Genomic DNA, 19,706 nt, shown 5'->3' on the forward strand with positions numbered 1-19,706 from the left:
AAAACCAGGTCTTAAATGAAGGCAGCTGTTTGCAAGCATCTGCTGAGCAGCAGAACTATAGCCCGAAGTATGACACTATATAAAATCGTGTATGACAGGAGAAATGGAATCTGTAGTTTTTACTCAACTGTCTGACCTAAACTGGTTCTCAGGGTAGCAGGGTTTTTAGTTTTCTCCCCACAGGTATCACCTAATAGCATACAGTTTTACATTTTTTTACAGTTGTACGTTGTAGTAATACATCACTGCCAGGGCCCAGTCTCTGTAAGGGATAGCTAACCTCATTAACCGTACTGAAGTACTGTTAAACATCTTTCCTAGCTAGTTACAGTAAGCCTAATAATTACTTAACCATAGTGAGATTGCAGACACACATATCAAAACCCATGCTGTTACACTATCGCCAAATGCCACATCCTGTTTCCAGAAGGCATACCCAAACCATAACCAAAAACCAATTAGCAGGTATCTCTGGCAGCCCCAATGTCATGCAAACCTGTTCGAACAGAAAGCTTGAATATTTAATGGTGCTAATACAGTCAGAATAATGTTTTCTTTAAAGTGCTACTGGTGATATAAATTATTGCCTTGAATGAGCAAACAGGGCCGTGCTCTTCATGTTGGAAGCATAGTGCAAATGTCGTTTCCACTGGGTCAGACTGAGGTTGTGGGTTCTCTCCCTGGCCTAACTGACCCACAGTGTCTGGCTTGAGGCAAGTGCTCTGGGGGAGTTCTCATACACAGAGAGGCCAGCTTGTAGCTGTGTGCAAGACTTTGACTCAGTTTTAGTTTCAGCAGTGTCCTACAATCAAATTGAATTCCATTCTGCCATACAGTAGTTTAGCCACTCTGTTTAGATCAGGGGTCTCCAATCCTGGTCCTGGAAAGCTGTAGAGTCTTTGGATTTCCAACCAAGCTCTCAGTTTCTTAACTGAACTATTGACGATGTAAAGATAAGACCTGCAGGATTGGGGCTCTCCAGGACAAGGGGCAGAGACCCCTGGTTTACATCATTATGCTGGCACTCACTAATATAAAGACACTTTGGTTGATCTAGTGTGACGTAAATCTATGGCAGGCAACTGAACCAAAAAGCACCTTCACACAGAATAAATTTTAAAAAAGATATGCGAGTCACTACAATACAAATCTACTTGGAATGACTGCTATCAGTAAAAAGCAAGGGAGCAGGAAAGCATGTATCCTGAAGCTCCTTCAGAATGAAGATTAGAAAATAATATATATTCTTATGTGTGACAGATATCCAGTACAACATAATATATCTAACGTATCACAGAGCCCGATTCGCTCTAATCTTGGATTACCCTACCTAAATTAACATTGAGATTACTGCCAGTCAGGGTCTGTGAAACCAGCCATTAAACTTTAGCATATTGGGAATTTTGAACACAGTCAACAAATCCATCACTTTTTTGACTGTGCAAGAATACATGCGTACAACACATGCATACATGAAAAAAAAAAATCCTACACTACAAACGCTACAGAAAAACATTATAAACTAATAGAAATCCTAGTCATTTATGTGCTCTCTAAGTCTAATAAAACACATAAGTTAAATCATTAATCTATCTGTAAAATAAAATAAGTAGGTCCAGCCATGTTATTAGATATCTGAATTCCTCTACCAAAGACAATCTCTTGTGTTGATTTACATACACTTTCCCTAGAGTCAGTCTACACAGTAGTGTTTTGATAGCAGTGTGTGCTCTGTAGAGCTCTTTCTGGTACCCATGTTCGGTCATGTATATAACAGAAGAACACGGTTCAGAGTATGCACACGTCTATACAATAAGACAGCTTTAGGAGCTTAACTATCAAGTATCTGTAATGCTTTCGATTAAGATCACAGCAAATCCTGAAATGGCACAGAATAATGCATTCATTTCCAAGGGTACTCTTTTAAATTCTGTCCAGCCTGCTTAATATAACTGCCAGTAATGTCTCCCTGTGCTTCTAATCAGCCCATTGAAATGACCTGGCTATAAAGGGAGGCAGTGGGGACAGGCTGCTGATGATAGCACTGTGGTTATATATCACTTACATGTATTAGTCATACAGCTAATTTCCACCCACTTAATATCACTGAGCAGCATAAGATTATAAGGGTTCAATGAAAGACTGTTGCTGTACAGTACTGTTCTGAAATAAAGAACAGTAGCTGATGATATCCAGCTATATTTGTCCCTAAAGCCAGGAATTTCTTCTGCCAGGGTATTATTAGCTACTTGCCTTACAGACATCAAGCATTGGATGTCACAGAATGTTATAATATTGAATTCAGATGAAACAGAGGTTATTCTAGTGGGCTCACATAACCAACTAAAAGGAAATGTGGGATTACATGAGCTCGACCCTTGCAATCTCTCACATAAACTTAAACTAGAAATGAAGAATTTGGGGGTCATCTTTGATCCTGATCTCTCATTTGAGACTCATTAGGGAAGTGACTAAAAAGTTACTAAAAATCTTTTTACCATTTGAGAAATATAGCCAAAATCAGACCAAGTATTTGTGTATCTGATGCCGAGAGACTGATGCATGTTTTTGTTTAATCTAGAATTGATTATTGTAATGCACTTTTCTTCTGGTGTCCCAAAAACGTGTGGTATCCCGCTTGCAGCTTGTTCAGAATATCGCTGCTACTAAAACCAGAAAAAGTGAACATATTACCCCTGCTTTGCCCTCTTTACACTGGCTCCCTGTAAAGTATAACATTGATTTTAAGAATTTGCTGTTAATTTACAAGGCCCTGAATGGATTAGCACCTAGTTATTTGCAGGAGTTACTGACCAAGTATCTTCCAAACCTCACTCTGAGATCACAGGATGTGAGGCTGCTGGCTATTCCTACGGCAGGGTATGAAGTTCAGGTCATGAAGGGCAAGGCAATGTAGCCTTAGTTGTGCATGAAAATTCAGGGGCACCGAGGCAGTTCTAGGGGGCAAAACAGAAAAACATAAATCCAACCCACAGGCACCAAGGTTATTTAGTACTCATTCATAAAACAACAAAAAAGAAATACAGAGAGCCTATTATGTTGATGAAATTGTAATTCAAACAAACAAAATTAATCCTTCACCCTGATTGTTACAAAAATAAAATATAGGTCACTTGTCCATTTCAAAACAACATAAACTTTCATAATGAAAAAATACAAAGGGTAATTTGGGAAAAAATAAATATTCAGGGTATTTTTACTAAACTCGTCACACACCACTGATTAATACATGGATTAGACTAGAGGCTTAGACACAGCCTTAGCACAAATAAGTGATGTTAGTCAAGGGAATGTTAAACAAAGACAGCTTTTCTGGCAAACTGGCTAAAGATGTACGTATAGCTGGAGTATAATAACGATAGTGGTCAAATGAGTTGTTTGGTCTGCAGTGTTGGCGCAACTGTAGTTTGTGAACCGCTGTTAAAAAACCTGTACTAACAACACAGCTCTGGAAAAAAAAAAAAAGATTAAAATAGAAACTTCGTCAGCAATGGAGAGTGCTCTGCATCATAATGATGAACAGCTGGATGTACATAATGTTAGATGTTTATATTTGAGAGACTTTATATAGTTTCATAGCTCTTAAAATTTACAGTTGCAAAGGATTTACAGTTGTTGTGGTGCGTTGCTGGACACTCGATTCAAGAAAAAATCAAAAAACAACGGTATTTAAACGGTTTTAACCATACTACACATTCTAAACCCTTTCATGAAAGCACACTTTTACATTTAAAAAGCAGAACTACGTAAGGTAGTGAGAATATTACATAAATTAAAACAGAAATCGATGCACTTCAAGATTGTGTTTCGTTCACTATTATGTTATCTCTCCTACTTGTTTCATTATACCACAGGGAGCTGCTACTTGAACCATGTCATAGCTACTTTCTCACTTTAATTATTTATTTTTTGGTGTACGAACTTGGTCAAAACTAATACTTACTCTATTGCAGCAAGCAGCTTGGGCACAGCGGCAATTGCCACCAGTGCCGTTGGTTATTTCGCACCCTGCTAAGGTCAACAAAAGCAAAACGAGAGGCAGGGCTTTTTCTTAGCTCCTAAATTATAAAATGTTCTGCCTTCTTTCAGGGAAGCTGGGACCGAAACAGTTTAAATCAAGACTAAAAACTGACTTTTATAAAATGGCTTTCTTATCTTACTGGGTTTTAATGTAACTTTAAAATTGTTGCTTTTGTATTACTATACTACTGTGTATACTGTTATTTAAATGATCTAACTATGACAGTTGTATGTTTGACATGTTATACAAATTCATTGTGGTTTGTTCTTTTTTTCTGCCATGTACTCTGTACAGTGCTTTGTGACACTTTTGTATAAAAATCACTATATAAATGCAATAAATAAATACATGGCACTGTATGACTACTCATCCGTATGTTTCTGTTTATTTCAGTGTGTTCATGTGCAATATAGTAGAATATGTATTTCAAAGAAATGTTATGAATGTACACAATTGTAATCAGAGCAGTACTTTGAGTTCCACAGCAAAACAAGCTTATATGTAATATTTGTTGTATGAACATGTTTGTGTTTGAATACTTATTCTACCAAGTTATTGGTGAACAGCTAATGAAGTCAACTTAGCTGATTGCTGATCAGTCCCTTTGAAGTGATTTTAACAGGTTTTGACTGTAACTGTAATGGTCAATGAAATTACATTCAATAACAGTTTCTGTTATAACATATAAACTTTAGATGTTATTCATTTATTATTATTTGGATTTGCTTTTTACTATGCTACCGGTCTCTGTTGTTTCTATTGTTAGTTCACTGTGATGGATTGCCCAGCAGGTGCAAGTTGTGTGATGCCAGCTTGTACTATGTGGGATCAATCCTATCCATCTGCAGCAATCTGGTCCATTCACTGCCAATCCCTTGAAAGTCTGCCCTAGATTAGCTAATCTATATCACCAGCACATTTACACTAGATAAAACGTGCTGATTAAAAGTGCAGAAAAAAAAGAACATGGTTGGCACAGTATATCACATTTAAACCCACAGATATAGTATTTTATATGTAGGGGTTGAATGATTCATTGTGTACTGATGAATTATGATTCATATCACTTTTATTATGATACAAGACAACAAGCTCATTGAAGTTCACCAAGTGCTTCTTGATGAAGTGTGTTTCATAGTTGAGCTGGTATGATGAATACATACTCTCCTTAGCTCATTACATTTGTGTCTTTAAACAAAATAGTTCATCCTAAAATGATGCCATGTATAAATCTGGGCATCAGAAAATATTTTATTCAGACACAGAACTTGGGCTGAACTCTCAAGGTCATTGTTGACATCCCAAACCAGTTTCCTGCTTGCCCGGCTGCTCAATTTGAAAGGGCGACCTGATCTGGGTAGTGTCTGATGGTATGATGCATCTTCCACTTCTTAATGATGGACTTCACTGTGCTGAGAGGGATAATCAGCACCTTTGACATTTTCCTGTACACTTCTCCTGCTCTGTGCCTCTCTACCATTTTATCCCTGACTTGTTTAGAAAGTTCCTTTGTCTTCATGGTTGTTTTTTTGGATCACTATGCGAGCTGCAACTTGAAAGTCTTCATATACCCGAGGGAAATTATCTACAAGTTAAACCACTTTGAGTACACACAGGCTGAAACCATTTCACTAATTTTGTGACCTTTCAAACAAATAATTTGCACCTAAGCTGTTTTTGGCTGCGGTAGCAAATGGGTTGAATACTAATGCAAATGAGATTAATCTGTTTTTCTCTGTAAATCCTACTTATTTATATGCTATATGCATTTGTTTTTAACGTAATCAATGTGGAATAGTTTGTGCAGATTCTACTGTCTTGGAGTACGCTCAGGCACCAACAAAATGTGAAAATTTTGCAAGGGGGTGAATACTTCCGCAAACCACTGTGTGTGTGTGTGTGTGTGTGTGTGTGTGTGTGTGTGTGTGTGTATATAAAATAGGTTTTAAAAAAAAAATGCAATAAATAAAATAAGAAAAGGGCTTTTTTTCCATACAGAGATAACAGAGACTGTCAACCACTCACACTGTCACATTCTGGCAGTACAGACACAGTCACTCACACACTGAGACACGTGCAAGCAGAGACACAATCACACTGGCACTCACACTCACACTCACACTCACAGGCAGATCCGGCAGATCTACGTAACATAAGAACATTTACCAACAAGGGGAAGCCATTTTGCTCATCCGGTTCCTAGTAAACCTTGTCAAAGTCGTGTCTTAAAGGATCCCATGATTCAACATGGCCCATTCCATACCCTCACCACTCTGTGTGAAGAGTGTTCCAAGTCTGTCTCAACTTCATTTCCATCTGTGCCATCTGGTCCTGGTTTCTACTGCATAAAGATTACAACAAAACAAAGCTACTCACCTACAAGGTGTGTTTGTTGAGAACTGCATTTAAGAAGTAACTGACTGGCTTGTTTGTTCACACTGAAGCGCCACACTGAAGATTATTCATTATCCAAGGCAATGACCTATTTTATTTCTCATGAAGCACTCAGTCAAAATATTTAAAATCTTTAGCCATTTAAAAAAAAGAATATCCAGTAACAGGAATGCATTTGGAAGTTATAAACTTGTAAGGTGGTGCAACTTAAACAGATTATGGAAAGTGGTGCATTATCAAAAAAAATGATGTTATGGTATTTGCCTGAACAGTGAAGTTAGTCCTACAATATGAACAGCACTGGGGCAAATATTTGAACATTCACTGCTTGAAATGTACTGGCCATTCCAAGTAAGCAGGGAACACTTTAGGTACCACTGCTCTTGTCAATCAGCTTGCTCATTAAAATAATCTGCATCTACTTGAAGTGGGTGGAACAGTTCTTTCAGTCTGATATTCATACCTATAGAAGGTAGCACACTGTGAGAGTACACACTTAACAGCAAGTGAGCTACTGCACAGCTCTTTCTAAATCCCTGCACTATTTCAATCTATTTCCTCAGTCATTTCTTCTCACTTGATAGAGAAGCAACTATACTCACAGGGCTTTGGAGATCAACTGGGTTTAAATGAGTCAGTCCGACATAAACTATAGGCAGGTATCCACGCATGCTAAACTACATAAATGGTCTCTCTGTGCGTGTCGACTTTCACATAAAGATCGAGAGCGGCTCTTAACAGCAACAGGAGCGCACACCTTGCCCTCTCCCGTTCTGTTGTTTACTAAGACAGGGTACAGACAGTACCCACATAATCCTAACGCGATGCCCTCTGTTATGTCGTTCTACGTGAACCAGACTTATCAATTTATATAAATAAATCCACACCGAACAGGAACGAAAGCCTCCAAGCAACAATGGATTGAGTTACAAAGGATGACCCCCCGCCCATTTGTTATTCTTATTATTACCATTTGTAATATTATTACAAACCTATAGATTGGTAAACACACAAAGCATGTCACGCACAAGGCTGCTATATTATATTATTGGCATTGTGTGTGCATATTCGACGGCCATTAGATCGTTTTCGTGTTTTGCTTTGTTTTATTAATTTATTTATTTTAATAAAATGAATGTATTTTTATATATACACCTGTATTAATTGAAAATATATAGATTTTTAAAAGGGCAGACAAAAACGTATAACATCAACAATACACAAACACACAATACGTTGGTTTAATGATATACTATATATAATACAGTGATGACTCCTGAGTTAGCGCTACCATACCACATAAAATAGTCTTAACAATGAACAAAGAGATGGTGCTCGTTCGCTACTCACCCCTGCTATTGCAATGCATCATATCACCAGAGAGCCCCATCCACGATGCCAGCCAGCTGCAGCCCGGTCTCGCACCATCCGTGACAGCACCCGCTCTCCATTCTCCGACTTTAACAACACAGCAGAATCAGCTTCAGCTATACGATTTACCTTGGCGTGAAATTAAAGACAGGTCGCTTGTTTTATTAATCGTCGATGACAATACTAATAAAGAATAACTCGCTCACGCCGTTGTTAGTTCTTCATATTTAGCACTGTGCTATGAATACCAACTCCCCGTGTGGCCAGGGAGCTCCGGCTTCCACAGGCACCAGAGGATGGAGATTACCTCACTCAATTGGACTGTACTATCTCTCTGAAAAATAGGGTAGCAAGTTACCAGAAGTACACTTGATTAAAAACAACATGCTTAGTACAGTTACGGTGGTTAAATTTGATAACAAAGACCAGTTACCATTTATAAAACAGAAGTCCCACCCACTAACTCGCAGGTATTGCAGCTGCTTGTTTACCCACCTTTTTCATTTCAGACATCGGAAATACTGGTCGACTCGGGATACAATCTGAAGAGGCAGTCATATGTCTGGCGGTGGTATTCCAGGTACAAGTTGTTTTTTTTTTAAGTTCAAATTGATATAATGCGTGTGATTACATATAATCGTAGCGTTTCCAATACATAACACATTGTAAAACAAAACAAAACTGCGTTTTAATAAACCATATATATTCATATGTCGCATGTTCTGTATTCAAATTACTAGATACATCTCTGAGATTTAGCAATGCATGGCAATTGAGATGTATCTCAGATTCATTTATAGATATCTCTAAATGTATTTTGGATATCTAAAATTATTTCCAGATATCTTTAAATGTAGCTCTAAATGAGACACCTAAATGCATTCCAGATATATTTGATGTCTACTAATTTGAAGGCAATCAGCTTTTGAAAGACTTGTATATGTATACTTTGTTATTAATGTCTTAAAATATTTTTCTACAAATATAAATTGTACTTATTTCTAATATAGCTGTGTATCTTAAATGCAGATTTGAATGGGACTTAATAATAAAAAGGTAAAGCCTGGCAAAACTCTGAGTGGATTTGTAATTCACAAAGTATTTGCATCTAAAGCCATGTATCTTAGACCAAACAAGTTGCTGCTTCAGGTGCCACAACACGGTATGTTTTGATATTGCATTCATTAAAGTAATTTGAGTCAGTTAAAGTAATTCACACATTTTTTATATGTTTCAGATCACAAATGCATATGCCAGTGACCTTCCAGATGAATCAAAGAAGCCTTTAAATGACAAGTCACATTGTGAAGTACACCAGTAAGTTTCCTTACAAAATAGGAAATGTATTTTTAATAAAGGCTTGTTAAAACACGTTTTTAAATATACATTTATGTGGAATGTAATATTTACATTCTAGTTATTTCCTTTTTTCTTTTTTCTTAATTACTATTTGCTTTACATTAAAGTTATATTAATCTACATTTAGTTTTTTTTGTGAGCAGAACGGGTGAAGAACTGCACCAAGAGAGACTAACCCTTCAGTTGACAATCACTAAGCACAGGGTTTGTATTGTACTAATTTTATACAAACAGTTAATATAGATGGCGTATTCATTGTATCAGGCTGTTTTTTGGGATGATAGTCATTATTGTATTGTCCCAAACAAGCAGTTTTGTCAGATTTCCACGTCCCAGAAATCACAAGTGTTATTGTATTAGTGTCCAGGTTGTATGCATTGACAACTATTGTATTACTAATATTGTAAATGTAACATAGTATTTTTATAACTGAACAATCCTGTATGTAGCCTTATAATATTTTAGCAAATATTTACATAAAATATTGGATCACACTTTTTTAATGTGCACACATTCCTACTGAACAACCCAAGGATGGGCACCTGAATAACTTCTGCACTTCCTCTGAGTTCTAATGTTGATCACATGTGAAAGGGTTAGGGTTAGGGATAGAAATACATACTAGGGTTTACACACGTAGGAATTCGTTAGGATTTTTGCCCATTATTCAAAAGTAACTAAAATAGTGTATTTTTACTGAAAACATTGCACCAATATTCATTGTAACCAAGTTAAATGGTTTTCCATTCCGTTAATGTTAAACTTTTGGAACCTTTTAGACCGTCACTTAATATCTTACTGTGGAAGGGTGTGGGTATTCACTGATAGGGGAGACAGAAAGATGTAATTGGAAACACCACACATATGCCCAGTTTTATTGTGTTGCTTTTTTAATTCTCACTTTAGCCCACAGAGGGCGCTGTTGTCCATGGCTTGAGTACCGGCTACGGTAAACAAGACCACGGTTATACCAATACAGGTACACAATCCAGTGAAGGTGCACTCGCAGGTGCTCTGGAAATAATAATCACAAAGGACAAAAGGCGAAGGAAAAAGGGAAAATAAAACCCAGTAATAAAACTACAAAACAAAGGTGCTGCACTCTGCAGCATGTACCCCGACTGTCGCTACTCGCACTGCCCGGGTGTCTGTCCTATTCTCATGCGTTCCCTCACTACCCTATACAATAATCGGGGTCTGCCCAAGGTTTTTCCCCGCTGCAAAAAATAATCTTTTCTTTCTTTTTCTCATTATGTTGCGGTTTTCTCCAGCCGCGCTTAGTCCATTCGTAGTGCTTCCACTGGCTCGTATTTGTCTAGAGTGGGCAGCCTGTGGGAACACAGAGCGTAATCTTTATAGGGCCAGCAATCTCCCAAGGCCCGCCTCTCAACCACTCAGAGAGAGGGAAAGCCACACACCCTTTCCCTACCTCTCCGTGTCAATGCCATGCCAGTCAGGCAGATCTCTGAGACTACTTCCCCCTACCTGCAGTACCATGCAAGCACCAAACAGCTAGTACAGGTCTCCCCTGTTACACTTACCAATTACTTTTTTTTCCCCAGAAGAGGAAACCAGAGTCTCACTTGGAGAAATTCTAGCTTTTGCCACAGGCACGGATTATCCTCCAGCTCTAGGTTAGGAAGCTAAGCCATCCATTGAATTTATTTACAGCAATGACCTTTTCCCAACTGCAAACACATGTGCTAATGTTTACCAACAGTTCACAAGCAATATGAGGACATTAAAAAGAACATGGACTTTGCCATTCAGAATTCTCCAGGATTTGGGCAGGCATAAAAAAACACGACGTGGCTCGTTTTATTGTGGTATACTAATGACCTAACATTTGTGCTGGCATTCAAACTACTACCTTACTATATTTTGATTCCAAATTCTTCAAGAGGTCAATCAAACCACTCCTAGTTAATTGGTCAAATTGTGCTCGACTTCAGTAGGTCCTTAGGCATACCTTGGAAATGAACACCAGGTACTACATGTTTTCTTTTCAGAGACAGAATAACTTTTATTATTATTTTTCAATTGTGGATGTTGTTTATCAAGTAATATAATATATGTAAGAATTACTGTTCATAATATGAAGCTTTGTATTAACTAATCTGGCCCTTAGTGTTAAAAATTGTTATGGCATTGACCAAGAGATACATTCTTATAGAAAATACTGTATGGTGTGTAGGATGTAGTTTATGTTTCAATTAAAATTATAGTGTTTTAAGCACATGAAAATAAGAGCATGATTGAAAATGTTAAATATTAAAGGTAATGGCAGCCAGTTTGTGGTGCTAGACAAGGAGATGTTGTTACGGTAGGTTGTGTGTGAGGAATTGTGAATTTGTTGGGCTATTTTAGTCTTTGAACTATAGTCAAAAGTGTTCTTACAGTATTTCTTGACTGAATGCATTTTTTGAAACTATGGTGCTCCTTTTTGAAATATGACACAAGACACAAAAATATGTTGCAGTTTGCAAAACGTACTTAATTATTCAAAACTGACTACATTCAACATAAGCGTATAATGCTGTCATAATAATTAATGCAAACAAAATAAAAATTCTGTCCATTCAAATAATCTAAGCAAACACAAGGATTCATTTGCAGTCATTTAATCATAAAGATCAAAATAATAAATGAAACCAACAAAAGGTCTATTAGTCAGTGTCTCTTCCTACATTTATGTCAGGCCACAAATTTTCATCCACAAAATATTTTCTCTAGCCAGACAACGTGGAAAATAACAGCTGGTATGTCACATCCATGCTTGGCAGGCCTCAGCATCCATGGCTTCAAGGAGTATGGCCTGGTCTTAGGGACGGTGATCATAAACTTTCCAACACCAGGGTGAAAAAAATTCCTCAATAGCATTGAGGAAAGGAGAGTATGGTGGGAGGAACACCATGGACATACGTGGAGGTGTCTGGAACCATTCTCAAACGTGTGCGCCATGGTGGAAGCTCACGCTGTCCCAGATGATGACAAAGTCACTGAGTTGTTGCCCCTCCACCACATCTTCTTCTCCCAAGAGCCTGTTAGCAAGTTCATCCAGAAAATCCATCAGTCGGTTCCCATTGTATGAGCCAATTTCTGCATGATGATGTATCACCCCTCTTTGTCCAATGGCTGCACACAAAGTAATGTTGCCACTTCTTTATCCTGGGGCCTCCACTGTTGCCTGTTGTCCTATTATGTTTCTCCTGCGTCTTCTTGTCTTTGCCAGATTGAATCTGGCCTCATCCACAAATACATATTGATGGGAGTCGCACTTGAGTTCCGCTCCATGGTCCTCTGAAGAAAGATAGAAAGTGCAGTATTATAGTAGTGCAATACACTATGAAAGTATACTGTATAAGGATGGAGGAAAGTTTACATTACAATACATATTGTAAGTAATATGCTCAATACAATAAGGAAAAAATGCCTGTAAAGAAAATCTGTAGCATTTGTATTTACATACCTGTGCATACTGACCCATGAGATCCTTCACCCTGTCATTGTTCCTGTCATATGGCACCCTGTACACTTGTTTCATGCTTTCTGCATTTCTCTGCAGTACTCTATCTATTGTGGCAATGCTGACATTGTGAATTTCAGCAAATATGTAATTGTCAGTGTGAAAAGGTTGTGGGCAATTCACTGACACAAAGACAGAACTTTATTTGTAATGGCGCTCACACACACTGATTTATTCCAATCCGCAGAGGGAGCTGTTGTCCGTGGCCTGAATACTGCCAACAATAAACAGGATCACGGATGTACCAATTCAGGTATAGGGTCCAGTGCACATGCAAGTGCTAGAAATAATAGTGAAAGCAAAAAGGCGAAAGAAAAAGGGAAAATAAAACACAGTAATAAAACTACAAAATAAAGCTGCTGCGCTTGGCAGCGTCACCCCAGCTGTCGCTATCCCCACTGCCCGGGTTCCCGTCCTACACTACACTCCACCTATACACTTTTTGGGGTCTGCCCAAGGATTCCCCAGTTTCTACAATCTTTCTTTTTCCAGTGGTTTTTTATTTCATTTTTGTTTTGCCAGCCCTGCTCGGTCCGGCAGCCCAGCTTTCGCCAACTGGCTCATTTCATCTTAGAGGGGGCAGACCCGAGGGAACCCCAGAGCATCATTTTATCGGTGCAGCAATCCCCCAAAGCCTCTTTCCCACCTCTCCATGTCAATGCCATGAAAGACAGCGGATATTTTAGGGCTGCTGCCCTCTTCCTGCAGCACTATGAATGTGCCAGAAGAGTCAGCGCAGGTCTACCCTGTTACAGTCAGCAATAATCCTCTCTCGGATTTCCCTCAGCCGAATAACATTATTTACAATGGCAGTTTCCTGGTGTTCTGTGAACATGCGTCCATTACAGGTATTGTACAGTACAGTATGCTGTAGTACAGGAAGTGCATACATGCATAGTGTACAATTACATTACTGTAGTGTTTGTGCTGTGTAGAGATACAGTACTTACTGATTTTATATCCTAAAGATTCTCATGATAGATGAAACTGTCGATCTGGATAGATTTGGTTGGACTCTTGGACCAGTTTCAGCCATGGTAAGGCCATAGTTGATTAGATGGTCCACAGTTGTGGCTCTGATTTCATTTGAGACATTTGTTGTTCTGGTATGCCTTCTTTGATGACCATGCGCTCCTCTCCCTCCCCTCACATGCACAACCCTTCCTCTCACTGTTTCTCTCTGAGTTTCCATTTTCTTCTGCCTTCCTGAGGCTTTCCTATATCTCCTTATATAGATGACTTTGAGCTGATTGATCAATGAAGTATTATGTGCTATTGTGTCTGCACAGTCGCTGAAACAGTGAACACAATTGGAACGAATTTCCTTAAATTGCGAACAATGTGTGGACAATTTGTAAGCACAGCATTCTCAAGTGAATCTTATATTCACTGATGACATTTGTGTTAAGAGTTGTGTAAAACAGTGCTAAGGATATGCTATTCATGTACAAAGAGTAGGAAGGGATTAGAAGTTCTGAAAATGAGTTTCAGAAATTGTAAACTGATGTCATGCGTTAGATATCTTTGACCATAGTTTCCAAAAAAGGGAGTTAGCTGTTGAGAAATACTGTAATACAACTTTTTCAATATTGTGCACAGTTACATTATCTGTTTTTTGTACCTTTTGAGAATGTCATAAATGTAGCTGAGAAAATGTACAAATTCTTGTGAAATTCCCTGACATTTTTAATTTGTGCTTTTTTTTTAGATCTTTTCCACTGTTTTCACCTCTTAAACAGGTAGAAATAATTAAGTTAAGTGTTCAATTAAGTAGCTGACAACTCAGCTGGAATGGAAACCAGCAGACACTGTGGCCCTCCAGTTCCAGAATTGAGAACCACTGGACTAGGGCATTTAAGGGTGAATACATAATCATAGAAACCTTTTGAAATATGAATTTTAAAAATACTGTGTTACCAAAGTATATAATTTAACAAAGTAAGTATATATAATTTAACAAAGTATATACTCCAGTTTTTCAGCCTTTTTAAAATGTATTTTACCTCAGAGAAGTGGAATTCTGGTTATTAAGGGCTACACAGACGTATAGTTTTAGTTGTGCAATATCTCTTAGTTACTAAATGCTTGGATGATAAATGCAGGACTAAGGGAGAGGAGAAAGGGTTTCAAGTGGGTTTATTAACATACAAGTACAATATTACAATTCCCACATACTTCAATATAAAGGGTGGTAATAAGGTCTTACAATCACCTCCTAGAAGATACAGTGCCCATAGAAAGACTACACCCTCTTGAACTTTTTTCACATTTTGTTGTGTCATTGCCTCAGAGTTTCATGCATTTAAATGAGGATTCTTTTTCCACTTATCTACACACCGTACTCCACACTGTTAGGGGGAAACAAGTTTTGATTGAGAAAAAGATTATATATTAAAAATACAAAACTGAAACATCATAATTGGATATGTCTCCACCCCCCTGAGTTGAGCTGAGTCTGTTGGGATGGGTCTCTACCAACTTTGCACACCTAGGTTTGACAATTTTTGACCATTCTTCTTTACAAAACTGTTCAAGCTTTGTCAAGTTCCTTGGGGAGCGTTGATGGACAGCAATCTTCAAGTCATGCCACAAATTTTTGATTGGATTTAGGTTGGGGCTCTGACAGGGCCACTTAAGGACATTTACCTTTTTGTTCCTTAGCTTCTCCAGTGTAGCTTTGGCTGTGTGCTTTGGGTCGTTGTCATGCTGAAAGCTGAACTTCTGTCCCAGTTTCAGCTTTCTTGCAGAGAGCAGCAGGTTTTCCTCAAGGACTTTTCTGTACTTTGCTCCATTCATATTCCCTTCCCTTCTTCTTGTGGGGTAGGATGTGTAGATAAATGAAAAAAAAAAATTTTTAATGCATTTTAATTCCAAGCTACAAGGCAACAAAAGGTGGAAATTTTGAAAGGGGGTTGTGAACAGGATGGCTTTGCAGGGGTGACATCAGACCAGAAATGCAGACTCCAAACAGTGAGGAATGGCGGTGAACCTGAGACGCTATGGTGTCCAGTATTTTATTAAATAATAACAAAGAAAAGATTTAAAGAAAACACACAACTGAAAATAAAGTGCACGTTGGCCAAAGTAAATAGACAGACAAACAAAGTGGACGGACAGAAAACAAGTACCGTGCTGGAGCTTCCAGCGCGAAATAGCAATTGTTGGTAGAATCTCTCCTTCTCTCTCCCGTTCTCCACTCACAAACACACATCCCCGAGTGAGTGAAAACATGCAGCTTTTATTCAGCTGTACCGAGACTCGATTGCTAATCAATCATTCAATTGGAGTCTCGGTACAACTGCATGTGAATTAATAAAAGTGCAATTCCCCGTGCTCACATATTATTTTACCTGCACGTGAAGTGCTGTGCAATCCTCGTGCCTAAATACAAATATACATTTTAAACACTTGTGCTCGTAACCCATATTTATATCCTATGTATTTTATACATAAACACCAACATTGGATTGGATTGGATGCACAGTTAAAGAGGTCTCAGGGGTAGCCTAGATTTGGGCTGGTTACCCACAGGTGTTGATGCTGGTAGCATGCTGGTTGCTCTCCAAAGCTGACTTCTGTATTGATGTGCTGTTCAGATTTCCAAGTGTGGGGTGGTAAGTGGCTAGTCAAGTTCAAACAAACAATTTATGTTCGTAAGCTATTCCTAGGAAGTGTTGAAAACAGTTACATTAGAATTCTAGAAAGTTCTACCTTTTTATCTTTCTTTTTCAAACACTGCAATAAATATTATATAAACCTATTAGAAGATTCTAGAAAGTTCTATTATCAAAAATGTAGGGAATGCACAACATTACTGGAATTTTCTAATACAGAAATATTCAATTCAGTACAGAATGTATAATACTTTGACAAAATTATATTTTCTTACTCTCTGGCAAGCACATTCTCAACATATTCCTTGACAGCTAGATAATAATTATTTCCGTGGTTGTTATCATCCTGTAAGGGATCAGTTAGTTCTTGTAAATGTTCTAAGTGAAAACATTTTCAGGAACAACATTATTTGTGGTTTCAATTCCTAAGTCTAACTGTGCTAAAGAATGGAAGTTAGAGAGTCCTAGACGGTTTGTTCTGTCTCCTGAAGAAAGAATGCCAGCATGCTATATCTAAAGTGGTGAGAAATTGATCACTATGCTTAGTCAAGTTCTGAATTGCTGTTAAGAAGCAGTTTTTGTTCCACAAAGCAAAAGATGTCTTTGAAAAAGGAGGACACCACTCTATTCAGTTCTGCCTAAAGGCGTTCGATTCTCTGATTGTGAACACTACGTTCCACTATAAAGCTTCTACAATTTAATCCTCTTTCGTTTATCATGTATCTTGCCACCTGCACATTTTCAGTTCCTTCTTCACCTCGAACATGTAGAGGTAAGCCAAAATTCCTTACCCCTTCCTCAAACAGACGGAGAACTGTTGATGCAGTATTGTTATATTGCTGGTTTTAAGTATGCTATGGTGCAGCTGTAACCATCAACACACCCATGAAAAACAAACCTCCATGATATACTGTAAGTTTATGGTTACTGTCTATGTGCCTTAAAAAAGAAAGAAATTACAATTACAATATGTATAAAAACACATGAGAGTCATATGCTCCTGATTTTTAGAAAGTAACTATAAAGGTATATGTGACCTATATATATATATATATATATATATATATATATATATATATATATATATATATATATATATATAATATATATATATATATGTACACACACACACACACACACACACACACACGCGCGCTACAGGTCAAGTTTGGAATCAAGCACAAAAAGAAAAATTAGATAAGTACATTAAAAGTATATTTATCTACACATTTTTTTACTGTATGTTATAATGCAGTAAAACTACAAAATGCATGACATTTATGATCAATGAAAATTATCAGGGTCATCCGTCATCTTTTGCCCAACCATGGTGACATGTTAAAAAGCCCAGAACCTTCTAGAAGATATCATACTTTACCTGCGCAAATTATCTTGGTTGAAGAAAGACCCAGTCAGAGATTACCAAGTGCTTTAGAGCCCTATATATTGAAACAGGTACACTGTCAGGAGCTCAGTTTCGTAAGAACTTCTGAAGGTGGCTGTTGTTAAACCTGTTTTGTAATGATGGCAAAATGAAAGCAGATTGAAAAAACCTTTCTGCTATTTGTACCTTAAGGAAATAAGGCACGATTGAAAGAGAGTAAACCTTTTTCTCTTCATAATTCGAGAGAAGTATTTGCTTTATTTTGGACAAAGTTTATTTATATATATATATATATATATATATATATATATATATATATATATATATATATATATATATTTATATAAATGGTTTTTGCTAGATTTTATTTGGACATTAAACAAGTAGCACAAAGAGCTTTGAAAGTTATCCTGTAAATATTATGTTATTGACGTAATGCAGTGATACTCACTTCTGGTCCTGGAGGGCCACAGCCCTGCAGGATTTATAGGCATCTTCAAATTTGCAAGGGCTATAGACCTGGAAATAAGTGGTAATTTAGACCAATTAATTAAATAACAGGTTCAATTAAATCATTAAGAGCTCAGGTGGAGTGAAAACAAGAAGACCCTGTGGCTCTCCAGGACCAGGAGTTTGTATCACAGATGAAATGTACCTTGACAAAGATAGTTTGGTCCGGGAACACTATATAGGCTTCTTTCAGTTGTAGACCTTCTACAAATTATAACTCCAACAGGGTCAATTATATGAAGTCTTTCTCTTATTCTCCACCGTTGCACTCTGATGTTGCTGAACGTCTGCTGCCAGAAATATATGTGTCTCCTGCATTTGGAGTTGAACTGTGTCAGTATATGGTGCGTGTTCCAACAGACAGAAGTCTTGCAATTGAAGTCCAGGAAAATCCAAGATCACTAAGGTTTTCTAAAAGGTTCCTAGGTATATGATACCTGAAAGTATTAATACATTTTATTTTAAACTGATTTCTTTGTATTTGGCGAAATATTTTACTTACTACCTAAAACAAGGGTGGACAACTCCAGTCCATGTGGGCCGCAGTGTCTTCAGGTTTTTGTAACAACCAAGCTGTCACTTAGTTTATTGGCCAAATTATTTGATAAACTAGAAAGAATACATTTGCTCGGGCCTAATTTTATTATACAGATACTGAACCTTCAATCAAGTGCATATTTTAAATCAGCAGTAAGTAAAATAACCTGGAAAATGTCTCATAAAACCTTATATATTTTTAAATAGCGAAATAATTAGATCTGTAAAGCAATTAAGAGCTGAAGCTAGAATAAAAACCAGAAGGCACTGCAGCCCAAGAGGCCTGGAGTTATCCATCCCTGCCCTAAGATATGAGAAATAATTGGCAAGATTGCATGATAGTATGCATAAATTATACACTAAAATGCTTTATTAACCTCATTTTCTTTTACTTTTCCTCACAACAGCTTCCTGTAACAAGCCTGTAGCAGGGTGGTGGAAAGCCCTGCACATGAAAGGTGGGACTGATGCGGCTCTCCCTCACTTGCTGGTGACTGGTGGGGCTCTCCCTCACTTGCAGGGGACTGGAGCGGCTCTCCCTCACTTGCAGGGAGCGAAACCAGGAGGCATTATTCCTCTGCTGGTGGAGATGGGGACAGCAGGCATTCTTCCTCTGCTGGCAGAGGTGGAAACAGCAGGCATTCTTCCTCTGCTGGTGGAGGTGGAAACAGCAGGCATTCTTCCTCTGCTAGTGGAGGTGGAAACTGCAGGCATTCTTCCTCTGCTGATGGAGGTGGAAAAACCTGTCCCTTGGGCTTTGGATTCCCGCGGTAACCTCGTCTGGGTGCTGGACATTCACGGTCCCCCCGTCTGGGCGCTGGACACTCACGGTTCACTCATCTGGGCACTGGACACTCACGGTCCCCCTGTCTGGGCACTGGATGCACGGGATCCTCCCACTCAGGCATTACTTCCCCCCTCTGCGTATTGTGTAGGGCAGATGGCTTTTGGTAATGCATCTGCTTTGAA

The 19,706-nt window shown here is 38.1% G+C and overlaps 1 protein-coding gene and 1 long non-coding RNA gene across 4 annotated transcripts in view; one reads left to right on the forward strand and one right to left on the reverse strand.

Moving 5' to 3' along the window:
* LOC121323270 (transmembrane protein 198-B-like) overlaps positions 1 to 8,083 on the reverse strand; it is a 109,035-nt gene extending 100,952 nt beyond the window's left edge. Inside the window, exon 1 of one of the 3 annotated variants that reach the window (XM_041264238.1) lies at positions 7,787 to 8,083. The gene's annotated coding sequence lies outside the window, so the exon portion shown is untranslated. Of the gene's footprint in view, positions 1 to 6,208; positions 6,365 to 7,786 lie in introns of those variants that run through there. The other 2 variants (XM_041264242.1, XM_041264239.1) reach the window with 2 other exon arrangements.
* A 128-nt stretch (positions 8,084 to 8,211) lies between these two features.
* Positions 8,212 to 19,221, forward strand: LOC121323271. Its single transcript, XR_005951128.1, has 3 exons — positions 8,212 to 8,387; positions 9,045 to 9,124; positions 19,145 to 19,221. It is a non-coding gene; the product is annotated as an uncharacterized LOC121323271 (long non-coding RNA).
* The last annotated feature ends 485 nt before the right edge of the window (positions 19,222 to 19,706 follow it).

Source organism: Polyodon spathula, chromosome 11 (genome assembly GCF_017654505.1).
Source record: "Polyodon spathula isolate WHYD16114869_AA chromosome 11, ASM1765450v1, whole genome shotgun sequence".
In the NCBI taxonomy this organism is placed as follows: Eukaryota; Metazoa; Chordata; class Actinopteri; order Acipenseriformes; family Polyodontidae; genus Polyodon; species Polyodon spathula.